The sequence below is a fragment of the Schistocerca piceifrons genome, chromosome 7, assembly GCF_021461385.2.
Source record: "Schistocerca piceifrons isolate TAMUIC-IGC-003096 chromosome 7, iqSchPice1.1, whole genome shotgun sequence".
Taxonomy (NCBI): domain Eukaryota; kingdom Metazoa; phylum Arthropoda; class Insecta; order Orthoptera; family Acrididae; genus Schistocerca; species Schistocerca piceifrons.
Window position 1 is genome coordinate 517977085 of NC_060144.1, and position 13581 is coordinate 517990665.

At 43.9% G+C, this 13581-nt stretch overlaps 1 protein-coding gene across 4 annotated transcripts in view; it reads right to left on the reverse strand.

Moving 5' to 3' along the window:
- Positions 1–13581, reverse strand: part of LOC124804661 (zinc transporter 1) — a 682916-nt gene that overhangs the window by 330365 nt on the left and 338970 nt on the right. Inside the window, exon 1 of one of the 4 annotated variants that reach the window (XM_047264900.1) lies at positions 9176–9247. The exons of 2 other annotated variants lie outside the window; for them this stretch is intronic. The gene's annotated coding sequence lies outside the window, so the exon portion shown is untranslated. Of the gene's footprint in view, positions 1–9175; positions 9248–13581 lie in introns of those variants that run through there. One more of the 4 variants, XM_047264899.1, reaches the window with a different exon arrangement.

Here is a 13581-nt window from a genome sequence, read left to right on the forward strand (position 1 = left end):
CCACGTTTCGCACCATTGTAGAACTGTTCTCGGAATCTACATTTGCATAAATATTTTTCTATCTCAAGATTAATGTTTTTATGTTTGTAACTGATTCTTTTTGTGGAAGTGAGGTTTATAGCGCTTTGCACCGCACCTATAGAAGTCTGACGATAGCAGATACGTTCACACAGACGATGCTGTTTTAACGTCTGTGCACTCCGATCCAGCAGCAATTCCTACCAGTGACGACTGTGGCCGAAAGGTGTCAGCATCTTAAGGAGTGTGAAATCCTCAGTAGTGAAAACCGTGGATTTTTTAAATGAAACTACCTTCCGTGAATATTACGTCGTTTCTTAATTATTGCTGACTTCATATGTTCAGCTGCTAGTGTGAATGAAGGTGGTGGTGATTTGAGATGAGGGGGCGCTCAACATCATAGATATCGACGCCCTGACCAATAGTCAGCATGCCAATCTCGTGATTGGGGACGAAGACTACCCCCACACGCGGAGCAGTTTGTAATGCGTTAAAGTCTGCCTCCCTTCCCCACCAATAGGGATGAAGCCGAACAGTTCACAGAATGTCACTACCCTCGTAACACTGGAATCAAAATCGGCGAGGATGGTGGGCAGATCTCCATCGAGACTGAGGGCTGCCCGAAAACAGTACGTAAGACAGTAGAAGACAGCAGAGCTCACAAAGTGGTGGATCCTCCAGCTGGACGAGGAAGTCACGTGTTAGAAGGCTACGTTCGATGCGCAGCCTGGTAAGCAGAACCTCCTCCCAGTGCCTGTGTGGTCGGTTTCGCAGTTTGTCTTCTGTCACCTTCAACCGTTCAGTCTCCCACTGACGTATGATGGGGCTGTCAGAAAATAATATGACGGCATGCAACGGGAGGGGACTGACGGACAACTCCATCCCGACATGCTTCCTTGGCTGCTTCGTGGGCCATGTCGTTTCCCTCTATCCCGATGTGGTCAGGTAACCAGCAAAAGATCATCTCCTTGCCACAGACTTGGAACCGCTGGAAGGAGTCATGGATGAGCTGAATTAACTCGTCTACTGGATACATTTGGTGAAGTGCTTGTAATGCACTAAGAGAGTCGGAACAGACAAGAAACCTAGTGATGTCTGTGAATCCTCTCCAGTGCCATCATAATGCCTATAGCTGTGCAACATAATTTGTGAAATGTTACGAAAGGAGCACTTTCATAACTGTCAGGGAAAACACGGTAACAACCGAGGACATTCTCTTGCTGGCATCCATCCGCATAAACAATGATAAAACTATGGTATGTACTTAAAATGGAAGAAAACGAAATTGTAAAAACAATATGGAGTGCAAGTTTTCTTGTACCGCGTCAAACTTAAAATCAGTTTGGGCCTGTGAAGACAACAACGCGGCAACGCATTCCATCCCTGGGTGTGTATTCTGAGGTCTGATATATCCAGATCCTTGAGACAGCCAAAATGGCATGGTCGCATGGGGCCGATTCCCGAACAGCCGTTCAGAGTTGGGTTGGACACTGAACTAAATACCAATGACTGAGGTGACGCTGAGATTTTCAGTGCCTGTCGGGCCAAGAGAATAAGTCGTCAAATTCAGAGTGGTTGTTGACCTCTGCACACAGACTCTGAACTGGGCTGGTCCGAAAGGCTGCAGTCGATATCCGAATACCCTCATGGTGGACAGCATCTAACATCTTGAGATAGGAAGGACGGGGAGATCCATAGAGTACGCTGCCATAAGCTAGACGTTATCGAACAATGCCCTATAAAACTGCAGGAGGCGGGACCTGTCAGCTCCCCGTGCTTTCCGCCAAGGTAATTCAAAATATTCAATGACTAGAAGCCCTTTGTTCGTAGGTCTTTCAGGCGAGAAGCATATTACAATAATTAAGTTATTTAAAGAGGAAAGTAATTTGCGTATTTATGGGTTATCTAAATTTGTTCTTTTAATAAATTGTTCATAAAAGCTGTTAAGTTGTGATCGGCCTAATATTGATATAGAATTAACTAAGATTGTTCTCAGCCAGAGGACAGTATGTTCATGTGCACCTGGTGGGCTACAAGAGTCTCTTTGTGGAGTCTTAATGGCCTTCAGAGTTGAGCCAGCATGACAATAAGTCGTGTGTATTAGGAGCTCTGATTAAATACAATAATTCTGCGGAATTATGAATTAAATCTGGCAGTGGAGTGCCGCAAAGCAATCGCGAACAAGTGAGAAAGCGAAAGAGTGAAATTCCGTTTTTTATGAGTAAACTGTGATTTTTGAATTAACTGAAGTTCATGTGGCATTTGTATATTAGAGCGGACATTATGTTACATACAATCCGTTTTGTAATCTTTCTGCTAAGAGGTTCCGTTAATTACCATAAGCTGGCCATAATGAGTGACTGTGTTTTCGTGTGAATGTCGGAACACAGCTCAATGTTTTATACAAAACTAGTAGGAATATACCGACGTTTTCGATTTAAACTTTCATTTAGAAGCTATGTCATCTTGAAACTGGAAAACATGACATGCCCCATTTAGATACATGTAATGCGACAGGTTCTACTATGGCTCACCCAGTCGAGAAACATTATCCGTTTCTAACAGGGCAGGCGTCGCTGCAGAAAAAGATGTGAGTGTGAGTGGAAATTTACTATAAGAAGAATTTGTACCCGTGCCGTTGCAGAAGGCATTTTATCCTTGTACGATCCAGGCTGACACTTCTACATCAAAATTCCTGTACTGCTCAATTTTGTACAAAGTGCAGGGGTTGGTCGATGATAGGCTACGGAACGAAATAGGTCTAGTGAACCTATGACCGGAAATGTTTTCCATGCTAGAGACCATTTATTCAGTCAGACATTGTTACAGAGACTATGGTCTAATATGCAGCCACAGTTACAGTATGTGCTGAAAATGGTTTCCATGTGCCTCAACGCAAGCATCTACGCGCCGTAGCATGTTCTGTCTCTCACGTTCAAGTCGGCCAGTCTGCATCCGAACAGTGTCGAAGGCAGCATGAATGCGCTGCTCCAGTATCTCCACATCTGGAATGGCTCTACGTACACGATACTTTCGAGATGACGCCATAGCCAGAAATCGCACGGGTTGAGATCCGGTGAACGAGCAGGCCATGCAACTGGACACCCTCGTCAGATCCACCGACCCGGGAAGACACGGCTGACAAGGGAACCTCCCCATCGCACCCCCCTCAGATTTAGTTATAAGTTGGCACAGTGGATAGGCCTTGAAAAATTGAACACAGATCAATCGAGAAAACAGGAAGAAGTTGTGTGGAACTATGAAAAAAAATAAGCAAAATATACAAACTGAGTAGTCCATGCGAAGATAGGTAACATTAGGAGACTGGGAGCCAAGGAGCGCCGTGGTCCCGTGGTTAGCGAGAGCGGCTACGGAACGAGAGGTCCTCGGTTCAAGTCTTCCCTCGAGTGAAAAGTTTAATTTTTTATTTTTAGTTTATGTGACAAACTCTTATGTTTTCATCACTTTTTTGGGAGTGATTATCACATCCACAAGGAAACCTAAATCGGGCAAGGTAGAAGAATCTTTATACCCATTCGCCAAGTGTACAAGTTAGGTGGGTCGACAACATATTCCTGTCATGTGACGCACATGCCGTCACCAGTGTCGTATAGAATATATCAGACGTGTTTTCCCGTGGAGGAATCGGTTGACCTATGACCTTGCGATCAAATGTTTTCGGTTCCCATTGGAGAGGCACGTCCTTTCGTCTACTAATCGCACGGTTTTGCGGTGCGGTCGCAAAACACAGACACTAAACTTATTGCAGTGAACAGAGACGTCAATGAACGAACGGACAGATGATAACTTTGCGAAAATAAAGAAAGTAAAATTTTCAGTCGAGGGAAGACTTGAACCAAGGATCTCTCGCTCCGCAGCTACTCACGCTAACCATGGGACCAAGGCGCTTCTGACCTCGTATGTTCCTTGATGTTGCATATCTTGCGCATGGACTACTCAGTTTGTATATTTTACTAATTTTTTTCATAGTCCACACAACTTCTTCCTGTTTTCTCGATTGATCTGTGTTCAGTTTTTCAAGGCCTATCGACTGTGCCAACTTGTAACTAAATCTGAGGGGGGTGCGATGGAGAGGTTCCCTTGTGAGATGCGTCCGGACGTTAACGGCGAAGCGACCTGCGAATCATCAGTGGCCCTTCTTCCAGCAGGGGAGGCAACGTCACCCGCAAGAAACGCTGATAATTCCGGAGTGTTAAGCGACGTGGAAGGAAGATTGGTCCCAAAATACTGTCACCAATTATCTTGACCCACAGATTCTGGCTGCATTGATGCTGATGATTCGTTGCCACCATACCATGGGGATTCTACATACTATCCCATAGATGACTATTGCGGAAGGTACCACTCCGAGTAAAGGTGGCCTCATCTGTGAATAGACTGGGTGACACAAATGGTCTCTAGCATGGAAACCATGCATTTCCGGTCATACGTTCATTAGACCTTTTTTTATTACGTATCCTCTCATCGATCAATTCCTAGTTTGTACACGGTGGGAAAAAATCACCCTGTATAGAAAACAGAAAAATCTCAAATGGTTTGCGGAATGAATAGTTCGTATGAAAGACGTCTGTCACGCACAAGAGAGTTATAAAACCATGTAATCAGTGATAATAAGCGGGATTAATGGCCTAGACAGCCTGAACGGAAACTCTGCGTGTTCGAAAAAAAAAGGAAAAAATTGAGTGTAGTTTCTCACAGACAGAATTTGAAACATGTCATGCGACATCTGCACAGAACTGACGAAAAAACGACGAAGACAGACATCGGGCGAGAAATGGTAAAGCGCGTGCCTGGAAACGGAAAGGTGACTGGATCGAGACGGAGTCGGATCACGGATCACGAAATATTTCAGTCTGTCTTTAATCTACACTTCAAGGTTTCGCAGGAGCATGTGATTCGAATTGCACAGTTAAACTGCAGGCCCTTTTTCGGTGGCAGGATTACTGGGATGGTTTAAGGACACGCAGTTCTTGGAAGTGACATCCACTTGGAAGACTTGCACTAGGCCAGGCCGGGCCAGGGCGTTGAGCCGTACGGAAGTATTACAGTAGCAGCTGACAAGACTGCTGTTTACTAAAGGAAGTGGGAAGACTTGCGAACTGCTCGATAGAGTGACGACAGTGAGCCGTCTTACTAGTGATGTTCATCATAGTCCCAAGCTGTTTGAAGAATGAATGGAATTGGTGTTTCTTCCACGATCGATTTCATCGTTATATGGTCCTACGATGAGGGGGACGGGCGTCTTACCAGCAACAAAAACAACTGAAAATAATAATAATGCGCCTGCAGCATGAGGTGGCAGACCGAAAATCGTTGATGTTTCAAAATCGTAAACACTGATATTTAATGTGTGTATTGTGCAGAAAATGAGGCGACTAAACGACTATCCGCGTGTGGGAATCGATTCTCATTTACAGAAAACCAGGATGATACGGTATGCTGAGGACACAGTAGTAGTTGGTGAAAGTGAACAGAGACTGGGTCGAGTACCTAATGAAGCTGAAGAAGTAATAATTAGGATGCAAACTTCAAAAATTGTAGGTATAATTATTGATGAGAATTTAAAAACGAAAAGTTCCATTGCAAAAGAGCACCACTCCATGTGTGTCTGGTCTGGGACGTGTACATAATATCAAAGCAAGGAGCTACAGGAAACAGAATAAATGTTACGTCCAAAAACATGGTTCAGATGGCTCTGAGCACTATGAGACTGAACTTCCAAGGTATTCAGTCCCCTAGAACTCAGAACTAAAGCCTAACTAACCTAAAGACATCACACACATCCATGCCCGAGGCAGGATTCGAACCTGCGACCGTAGCGGTCGCGCGGTTCCAGACTGTAGAGCCTAGAAACGCTCGGCCATACCGGCCGGCTGTTACGTGCACCTAGCTGTAAATTGGACGTAAACATACGACTCGCAAAAAAGATTGTGGCTCCAGGAATTTTTATTTTCGCAGGGCAGCTGCAGCACTAAAAATTGCAGTCGACATGAGCTTCATGACGATGAATATGAAAATTTATTGAGCCAGTTGTAGATTGGTAAAACGCTGAAATGCTTTTCTGCATAAATACAGTTCTGTCTGGTTTACTGCATTTCTTGCAGTAATTAATCCATAGCCATTGGGCTCAGCCACCTGTATCGTGGATAAATTAATGGCGCCGAAATACGTGCTGCGCAGTTAATTTCGTGTTGGCATAAACTGCCACTGCACTTGGGAAACCTCAGCTCTTTCAGCAAAATAAATGTTTAGATATGTAAACCGAATTAGTACACTATCCAGAGATCCTTAAAATAGGCTATTGATTTTAAGACAATTTGTCACTTAGCCCTTGAAAACTAATTTCAAAATGGTTCAAATGGCTCTGAGCACTATGGGACTCAACAGCTATGGTCATCAGTCCCCTAGAACTTAGAACTACTTAAACCTAACTAACCTAAGGACAGCACACAACACCCAGCCATCACGAGGCAGAGAAAATCCAAAACTAATTTCGAAAAAGTTCTACAATTGTATGTTTATTCTCTACTGGTTTCAGTTGTTACAACCTCTTCACAGTAAAAAACCAGTATCCGTCAACGAATCTTCTGTGAAGATGGTTGTAATATCTGACTCTGGTAAAAAATGAACATGTATGTTTCTTTTTTAATGAACGCACCGCCATTTGACTCTATTATTGTTTAATTACGACCTATATTTAAGAAAATATTTAGTAAAAATCGGTTTACTGTTTTTGCGAAATATGATGTGCTCCCACTATTATTTACTGATGATGATGATGATGATCAGACTGATTTGTGGGACGCTAAACTGCGCGGTCATCAGCGCCGGTATACGTTTCCAATCTGTATTCAGACCAGTCTAGCCACATTCATGAACGATGGGATGATGACAACACAAACATCCAGTTCCCGGGCAGAGAAAATCCCCAACCCAGCCGGGATTCGAGCCCGGGACCCCATGATCCAGAGGTAGCGACGCTAGCCACTAGACCACGAGCTGCGGACATTTACAGATCTTTTAAAAAGACGATGATTTTACATCTGGCATTTCGTGGGGAGTCAATATTTTCTTAATTTATGGCCGATTTTCAGACTGTTGGCTTGCAATATGTATTAATGACAATCAGTTGAAAACGCAATAAAAGACCGAAACCTAGGTCGTAATTAAATTAACAACAATGCAGTCAAATGTTCATTTAAAGATTATTGTATAGCTGTTGCTCAACAACATAAAAATAAACATGTAATGTTCCAGCTGACTGCACAAATACCCTTTTTTCCGTATGTTTCACAGTTCTAGGCAGTCACCTACGAGATGTCCTAAAAGAAGTTCGTTCGTGTGGATCAAGTATGCACTGGACTTCTTAACTTGTTGCACCTCCTACACATTTTCTATACTTTAACGAAAGGTAGTTCCTTGGTGGAAAATCCTTGCTTGTAAGCGAGAACATTACCTGTAGAGCAGATGTCTGAAGCTGCGACTATCGTGATAAATATTCTGTAATGTTGCGCCACAGTGGATAGCGAAATGTGTGCGTGCTATTTACATTTACTCACCTTGTGTTTTTTTTCTGAAATGCGTTAGGGCAAATAAAGAAAAAAATATCGCTCAATAGAATAAATTTAAGTTCACGAAACTTTTACATTTTGTTCATTTTCAATTGCATATACATAATACAGCAATGACAGGCGTTGTCGTTCGTGGATTCAGCAAGGGCAATTGAGTTATAGCTGCGCGGCATGAGTTTCAACGATGGATCGGACGTAAGGGGTATATCGACTTCGCATTGTCCAGTTGACCGACAAGGTGGCATGGGGGGGGGAGGGGGGGGGGGTGATACGTTGTGTGTCTACCCTTACGACAATTCTGAGATAACTATAACGGCTCACAACAGCGGGAGTGAATGCTGTAGCGCCATACATGCTTTCAGAAGTATGGGTCTTTGACTATTGTCTGGATGTTTGCCGTTTGCGGAGGGCACAAGACATTTGTGAAAGGTAAATGAAAACTTTGACGATAAACGATTCTGAAATGTACACCAAAGTTGTAAGTCCACAAGTGACCAAGATACAATCCGGCAAAATCGGGTAGTTCTTTTGAAAATAAGATAAAAATATGGTGCTATGCACAAGTTAAAATTCACACCTACATTTCAGTCTCAATTCTAGTGAAAGATAGTGTTGTGAAATTGCATGAACCTTTTTGTTATCAGTATACGATATAAAGTAGCGCTGCGAAAGTCTTTATTTACATTCCACGTGCGATTTCCTTTTAAATTAAAGGCATCTGCAGCGGCACTTTCTCATCGATTCGAAACAGTTCACATCACAGTTTTTACATGTATAAAATGGTACTTGGAATTATTCGTCTGTCCTACCAAAATCTGCGTTCCCCCTCTGGCGATACGTTAGAGGGCGCACTTCCATTACACTTGTGAAAAATCGCCACATATTCACGTAGATATATTTTGGTTACGTAGCTTTGACATTTCGGTTTTCATTAGGTAAATGACGCAAAAGACTCCAGTGCTGATATAAGACCAATGTCTGATTTATCTTCCGAGAACTGTGACCTATCACTAAAAAAATCTATCGTTGGTACAAAAGTTGTTCGCAGGAAAAGATCCAGTGAAGACGCCTTTAATACAGTGTGGCGCAGGGAAACGGGAAATTTCGAAATAACGTCATTTCCATAAATAAATTCATAAAACTAGTAATTTATTAACGAAAGTGAATGTATTCAGTATGCCATTATTCAGTATGTCTTTACAATCAAAATGTATAAGCGGCCGAACGTGTCAGGAACGTAAATAGATATTAGGTTGCAGCAAGGATAACGCGCTTGAAATTAAAAAAACGAACTTTCATGTGACAGCTGCCGAAAATGGACTCACCGTCAAGCTTGAAATAAATATTTTTACGCAGTAGACGAGCAGATACGTTGCTGAAGATTCTCTCGCTGCACTAAAACAAATGTACGGATATCACGGTGGGCGTAATGACCCAAAAGCGTCCGCGACAGTAAATTTGCGCTCTTGTTAATGTATTCGTATTTGCTTGCGGTCTCCCTATGAGAAGCAGGAAGCCGGCAGTGCCGCTGCGCTAGCGCACCCTCGTGGTGTAGGCCTACTCACCGCGGCGCGTCCCGCCGTGTTCTCCGCACGCCGTCCGCGAGCAGACTGGCCGCTGGTGCCGGCCGCACTGGACCGCCAGCGCCGCTCTGCTGGCGCCACCAGCTGGCTGGCTGGCTGGCTACCTGTTACGCCCACGCAGCGCCACGGCGCGCCGCTATCCGACACCCCAGATCACGGAATCTGTGCGCCGGGCCAACACAACCTCTACTGCCTACATCTACGCAGATGTAGGTAGATTGAACGCAGTTTTCCGAAATTTTTTCACCAGGGAAGGAGAATGGAATATTCCAGAATTTGAAACACTAACAGCTGCTAGCATGAGTTTCATAGAAGTAGATACCTTAGGGGTTGCGAAGCAACTCAGATCGCTTGATACGGGCACGTCTTCAGGTCCAGATTGTATACCTATTAGGTTCCTTTCAGATTACGCTGATACAATAGCTCCCTACTTAGCAATCATATACAACCGCTCGCTCACCTATAGATCTGTACCTACAGATTGGAAAATTGCGCAGGTCGCACCAGTGTTTAAGAAGGGTAGCAGGAGTAATCCATCGAACTACAGACCTATATCAAATGGCTCTGAGCACTATGGGACTCAACTGCTGAGGTCATTAGTCCCCTAGAACTTAGAACTAGTTAAACCTAACTAACCTAAGGATATCACAAACATCCATGCCCGAGGCAGGATTCGAACCTGCGACCGTAGCGGTCTCGCGGTTTCAGACTGCAGCGCCTTTAACCGCACGGCCACTTCGGCCGGCCCTATATCATTGGCGTCGGTTTGCAGTAGGGTTTTGGAGCATATACTGTATTCAAACATTATGGTCCGCAGCTCGTGGTCGTGTGGTAGCGTTCTCGCTTCCCGCGCCCGGGTTCCCGGGTTCGATTCCCGGCGGGGGTCAGGGATTTTCTCTGCCTCGTGATGACTGGGTGTTGTGTACTTTCCTTAGGTTAGTTAGGTTTAAGTAGTTATAAGTTCTAGGGGACTGATGACCATAGATGTTAAGTCCCACAGTGCTCAGAGCCATTTGAACCAAACATTATGAATCACCTCGAAGGGAACGATCTATTGATACGCAATCAGCATGGTTTCAGAAAACATCGTTCTTGTGCAACGCAGCTAGCTCTTTATTCGCACGAAGTAATGGCCGCTATCGACAGGGGATCTCAAGTTGATTCCGTATTTCTAGATTTCCGGAAAGCTTTTGACACCGTTCCTCACAAGCGTCTTCTAATCAAGCTGCGGGCCTATGGGGTATCGTCGCAGTTGTGCGACTAGATTCGTGATTTCCTGTCAGGAAGGTCGCAGTTCGTAGTAACAGACGGCAAGTCAACGAGTAAAACTGAAGTGATATCAGGTGTTCCCCACGGAATCGACCTGGGACCTCTGCTGTTCCTGATCTATATAAATGACCTGGGTGACAATCTGAGCAGTTCTCTTAGGTTGTTCGCAGATGATGCTGTAATTTACCGTCTAGTAAGGTCATCGTAGACCAGTATCAGTTGCAAAGCGATTTAGAAAAGATAGCTGTATGGTGCGGCAGGTGGCAGTTGACGCTAAATAACGAAAGTGTGAGGTGATCTACATGAGTTCCAAAGGAAATCCGTTGGAATTCGATTACTCGATAAATAGTACAATTCTCAAGGCTGCCAATTCACCTAAGTACCTGGGTGTTAAAATTACGAACAACTTCAGTTGGAAAGACCACACAGATAATATTGTGGGGAAGGCGAGCCAAAGGTTGCGTTTCATTGGCAGGACACTTCGAAGATGCAACAAGTCCACTAAAGAGACAGCTTACACTACACTCGTTCGTCCTGTGTTAGAATATTGCTGCGCGGTGTTGGATCCTTACCAGGTGGGATTGACGGAGGACATCGAAAGGGTGCAAAAAAGGGCAGCTCGTTTTGTATTATCACGTAATAGGGGAGAGAGTGTGGCAGATATGATACGCGAGTTGGGATGGAAGTCATTAAAGCAAAGACGTTTTTCGTGAGATCTATTTACGAAATTTCAGTCACCAACTTTCTCTTCCGAATGCGAAAATATTTTGTTGAGCCCAACCTCAATAGGTAGGAATGATCCTCAAAATAAAATAAGAGAAATCAGAGCTCGAACAGAAAGGTTTAGGTGTTCGTTTTTCCCGCGCGCTGTTCGGGAGTGGAATGGTAGAGAGATAGTGTGATTGTGGTTCGATGAACCCTCTGCCAAGCACTTAAATGTGAATTGAAGAGTAGTCATGTAGATGTAGATGCACAAGGCGGAAGGCACGCTGTACCACTACTAGTCATTTCCGTTCCTGTTGCACTCGCAAACATAGCGAGGAAAACCACTTGTTTGTGTCTCTGCGTATGAGCCCTAATTTCTCGTATCTCATCTTCGTGGTCCTTACCTGAAATATACGCTGACGGTAGTAGAATCATTCTGCAATCAGCTGCAAATACCGCTTTTCTAAATTTTCTCAATAGCGTTCCTCGAGAAGAATGTCACCTTCCCTCCTGGAAGAAGCGTCCGATCCCACGCGTCGGCTTTGATCCGTGACGTAAGGGTGTTGTCGTGTGTGACGTCATGACGGCGCGGAGTTTGGTTTGTGAGTGTGGCGTGTTTGTAGATGTCATCATGTTGTGGTTTGTTGTGCTCTCTGGTGGTATGTTCAGGGTTTTCTTTTGTGTGGTGTAATGGGCTCAGTTTGCTTTTGCCCATTATCCAGAATTTTTAGAGTGTCGGCTGTGTTTGTAGTGGAATTCGCTTCAGTGAGTTAACGATTTTGTGTGAAGGTTAATTTAGTGTTGTTCGCTGTACGTCGTGTGGTAATTTTAGTAAAATTAATCGGTTGTTGATTTTGTTCAGGAATGGATATGACGGATAAAATTAACAGTGCGCAGGTCAAGGGAAGTGTTCGATCCCAATGTGTGGCTGGGATGTTTTTGAGCTATACAGGCCAAGGGAAGTGTTTGACTATAATTTAGGGGATCGGGAGATGCTGTTAGGCTATATAGGTCAAGGGAAGTGTCCGATTCCAGATGATATTGAGTCTAGTGGTATTTGGGGAGTTTTGTGATGTCGGTTTTTATCGTCTTTTTGTGTGGTTTTGTATGGGGGTGGGTGTCTAAATTTGTTTATATTTAGTTTGCCCCCCACCTAAAAACACCCCATTCCCGCGTTTGTCCCGTTAGTGTCATTAGGCTTTTTGTGGAAAGTGTGTTTGTTTTTCGATGTATTTTCGTCTTCATAATGTGTACGTAACGACTTTATATGCGCCATATTGGAATCGTGGTTTATGGTCGTTTCCGCCATATTTGTGACGTCATGGGTCAAAGCAGACGGGCGGGATCGGACGCTTCCGTATTTCCATCTCAATTGAGTTCTCCAAGCGGGCCCGTAATACCTGGTTGTCATTTGAATACACCGGAAACAAATCTAGCAGTAGGCCTCTTAAATGATTCGATGTCTTCATTTAATACGGCCCATTGCTGATCCCAAACACTGCAGCAGTACTGAAGAACAGATCTCATCAGCGTCCTATAAGCGATCTGGTTTACAGATGAACCACGCTTTCCTAAAATTCTCCTAATAAACACAAGTCGACCATTCGCCTTGTCTACTACAATCCTCACATCCTCGTTCCATTTTCATATCGCTTTGCGACGTTACGGCCAGATATTTAAACGACGTTATGTGCCAGGCAGGAAACTACTAATGCTGCATCCGAACATTACCGCTTTGTTCTTCCTACTCGTGCGCATTAACTTACATTTTTATACATCCATCACACTAATTGAAATTTTTGCCAAGTCTCTCAACTTCGACACCTTCCGCTTCACTACATTATCAGCAGACGACGGAAGCAACTTCTGTAAATCCGTAGAACGAAAAACCAGTCCTAGTTGCAAATTTTTTTATTTTTTATAGATTCGATGATTTATTTCGGGCCGAGACCCATTTCTAAATCATTATAACAAAGTCGAATATTATCTTTATACACTGTAAATGTTCATTACACATATTTAACATCTTCGGAAATCCCCTTTTTGACTTTGTTATGGTAATTTGAAAATGGGCCTCGGTCCGAAACTAATCATCGAGTGAATAAAAAGTAAAACTTTGCAGCTTGGACTGGTTTTTCGTTCTACAAAATAACAGCCCTTCCGTCACAGTGACCTTGGGCCCATCCGACGATACCCTTGTCTCCGACGAACACTCGGCGTCGAGGACAACGTACTGGGCGAGAGACGCTTTCTAAAACAGTGCTGATTCGTGGATACTAGCTTTCCGTTCTCGAGGAAATTTATTATTTTCGAACTCAGTTCATGTTTCAGAGGATGCAAAGCAAGTACCACAGATCGAACGCTTGATTTGAACTGTGCGAAAATTATTTTCAAATATGGATATACGTCTGTCC